The sequence below is a fragment of the Triticum aestivum genome, chromosome 5B, assembly GCF_018294505.1.
Source record: "Triticum aestivum cultivar Chinese Spring chromosome 5B, IWGSC CS RefSeq v2.1, whole genome shotgun sequence".
NCBI classification, from domain to species: Eukaryota; Viridiplantae; Streptophyta; class Magnoliopsida; order Poales; family Poaceae; genus Triticum; species Triticum aestivum.
In genome coordinates this window covers 661,554,478-661,557,741 of record NC_057807.1, presented here as the reverse complement: position 1 = coordinate 661,557,741, position 3,264 = coordinate 661,554,478, and the positions used below count along the sequence as shown (strand labels likewise).

At 42.1% G+C, this 3,264-nt stretch overlaps 1 long non-coding RNA gene across 2 annotated transcripts; it reads right to left on the bottom strand.

Annotated features, from left to right (window-relative positions):
• Positions 1 to 285: 285 nt before the first annotated feature.
• LOC123117503 (uncharacterized) lies at positions 286 to 2,938 on the bottom strand. 2 transcript variants are annotated; one of them, XR_006457392.1, is made up of 5 exons: positions 1,806 to 2,938; positions 1,492 to 1,583; positions 1,153 to 1,398; positions 907 to 1,060; positions 286 to 816 (listed from the first exon to the last, which is right to left on the bottom strand). It is a non-coding gene; the product is annotated as an uncharacterized lncRNA (long non-coding RNA). The 2 variants fall into 2 exon arrangements; XR_006457393.1 differs by having other exon boundaries at positions 907 to 1,009.
• Between the last annotated feature and the right edge of the window lie 326 nt (positions 2,939 to 3,264).

Below are 3,264 nucleotides of genomic sequence, written 5' to 3'. Positions count from 1 at the left end.
TCTGAGTTACAGTTGGCGGACTTCTTGACGAAGGCACAAACTCGAGCGCAACATAGTTTTCTTCTCTCCAAACTCAGTGTTGTTGACCCACCATGAGTTTAAGGGGGGGGGGTGTTAGATGTGTATAAGTCCTTTTCGTACATCCCCATTGTATAAGGGGTCTTTCTGCACTTTACCACACACGTATATGTTCTGGCCTTTTGGCCCTCAGTAAAGTTAGATGCTGTTTATCCAACAGTAACCAACCTAGTCCCTATTCTGAAAGGATTCATCTTCCTAGAAACACATAATATTTATGAGAGCACGCCACTATCACACAATCACCAGCTGATACATGCATGATAATATTTATGAGAAGCAAACCAATAGAAGTATGTCCAAACTGGGAAATAATGAAATATACTCTAGTATATTGTAAATGTAACTGACGTCCTTCTTTTTATAGTTACAAATCAGTGGGAGATCTCTCCCACTGTCCTTTGCTAGCTCCTAAAAAAACTCTATTGTAACAAAAGTACATTAAAACCACGGTCAATTTCACCGGTTGTGCAATTCTTCTGGACCATTGGTAAGACAATCAAGAGTGCACTTCTAATACAACAATTCCAACAACTCAATGCATCCAGCCACAAACATGGTATAATTTTTTTTCCTAATGTTGTACTAATTACATATAACCATTGGGAAAAAGGAATCAAGAACCCAAAATAAATCTGAACAGGAGCGGTCTTCCATCTAGACATTGCAGCTGGCCACCCACTCGTACCTCTTAATCAATGAGCTACTGAAGCGAGCGTGGCAGACTGCCATGGGAACCTAGCGACAACGAAAGAAACTAACGCATTCAGAGGGAACTGCGATAGGAGAAAGGGATAAGGAGGGAAAGACATTGGATGAGAAGGTCACCTGGCTTCCTCGCCGGCGAGGACATGATAATGTTCCAGTCTATGGAGAGCTTACCTTAGCTCGATGACCTTTATCCAAACAAAAACACCTTTTGCAATGGTCCCTAAGAGAACCATGAAAAGCAACTTTAATGGTCCATTTCTCATCTATCCATCTATGATAAAAAAATCATGTATAAAAAAATAACAACTTAGCATAGGCATTACTGCTTGTATGGATAACTAAATGTCGAGGAAAAAGTGGTACCTATTCCTCTCTCAAATCTGTGTATAAAATACTGTAGGCATGGCAATTAGAATAATTTTATGCTCTGAACTCCAGTTACCAATCCCCTTAAGCCTTTTTTGTAGAGAGGAGTTCGAAATAGTTGGTATCCTGGATACTATGTCCATCTAAACTTTTGTGGTAAGACAATGATGTACAATTACAAAGTGGGTCTGAAAGTGAAATAATCCTCCACTTGGATCATCTAGTAGTCTTGATCAGATTTACCTATAAGGGAGAGTCATCAGTAAGATAGGAGTTTCCAATAGGTATTAATACATAACCTCTGATACTCCTGATTACTGGAAGGTTAGTACATACCTGGAAATTTGACTTGCAGTGTATGTTCAATTAACAGTACTGAAGAACTGAATACTCAAGAATATCCAATCACAATTCCGTAGTCGCAAAAACTGCAGCCATATGTGAACTCTATCAAAGACTGACATTAGAAATATATGCCTCTCTATCAAGAATATCTAATCACCATTCTATAGTTGCAATCCCCATATTCTGTTTCCTTCCTTGCATTGATTTTTTTTATCAGAACAAGCTAATGTCAATAAATTTAAGCTAGGCATGGTGATTTCTCAGGATCCAAATAACCAATATGAGAGATAGATGGCATGTGCTACCTTTAGCTTTGTCAATTCAGAACATAGTCCCACTAAACATCTATCGGCTCCAGCGTTTTCCCTTCCTCCTCACCAGAACATGAAGAAGAAAGCACAAACATCAATGATCACAAATCTGGACATTATCTACAGTCCAACTTATTTGAAAGCCCGGTCTAGAGTTCTTGCTTGAAGAATTGAAGTTCTTCCTGATTGACAACTCAAGCATTTCTTGTACTAACCAAGAGCAGAACAATACAATTAGCATTCATTGTTACATCACTAGGGTTACAATTGAACAAATTGGAAGAAGTTTATATACAAATTTAATCGATAATCATGTACACTGGAGACCCTATCGCCATATCAACAAGTTTAATTCAGTATAAATCGGTTAAAAACTTGATAGAACCAACCATTATATAAATGCTCTCATGTATCACCCGGCAAGTTTACTCTCTGCACTGTATCTTGGCTATTAGTTCATTAGTTTAGGTGATCAGTACCCTAGCGGACTAAAAAAAAAGTAGGGTGGTGAATCCAAATTCAAGACTGGTGTATTATAGTGGTAGAGATATTGGTATACACAGAACACGACACTGCAATGATAAGTACTAATTCTGTAGTTTTGTTGCATAAAAAGAAATGAACAATCCGGTGATCCAAGTATATAGGTAGAGGTTCTATACATAACTTAAGAAATATAGCATAGTAACATATAGTGTACTTTTTCCAGTCACACAGGTAACTGAAAATACAGGAGTAGACAGATCTAATGAGCAACACATGTCGTGTTCCTCCCGCTGGCGAAGAGCACCCGCTTGGCACTCCATGGAACCTCACCAACACCGAGTTCCCTCCGTGTGCAGCCTCCCGGAGGATGAGCAGCGAGACGCAGACCCACGGCCGGCGGTCCCGGTCGCTGCCGTATAGCAGATCGAGTAGCACTTGTCGGAAACCTCCATGGATCCTGATTCGTGATTGAGAGGCAAAAACAGGAGATTATGGGAGAGGGAGGATTTGTGGATGCTTGTAGAGGCCGTGAGAGAAGGGGAGGAGGTGTCGGCGCAGCATCGGGAGCGCGAGGTGGGGTCGCTTGAGGAGGCATGTGGGAGAGGGAACGATAGAAGAGCAGGTCGCGTGCGTGGGGAGGTTAGCGGCACAAACCCCGATCCCTTTTCTTCCTTTCTTTTCGGACGCAGATATTCACCACACATGTGGCATAATAGGCATTCGCCCACACACCGTGTGTGGCATGAGCAAGGGGCAGCCCACACGGGCTGTGTGTGGGCAAACAGTAGAATTGCCCACACGTGTGGGCATAGCTACTTCGTGCCACATGCCTAACAAGTACTACTCATTCCCACCCCGCGCGTGTGGCACGAAGCAAATATGCCCACACGTCCTGGCGCAGCTACAATAGGTACCCGTGGGGATGACGATTTAGTTGCCATCCGGGATGACAGATGTAGTTATCCGG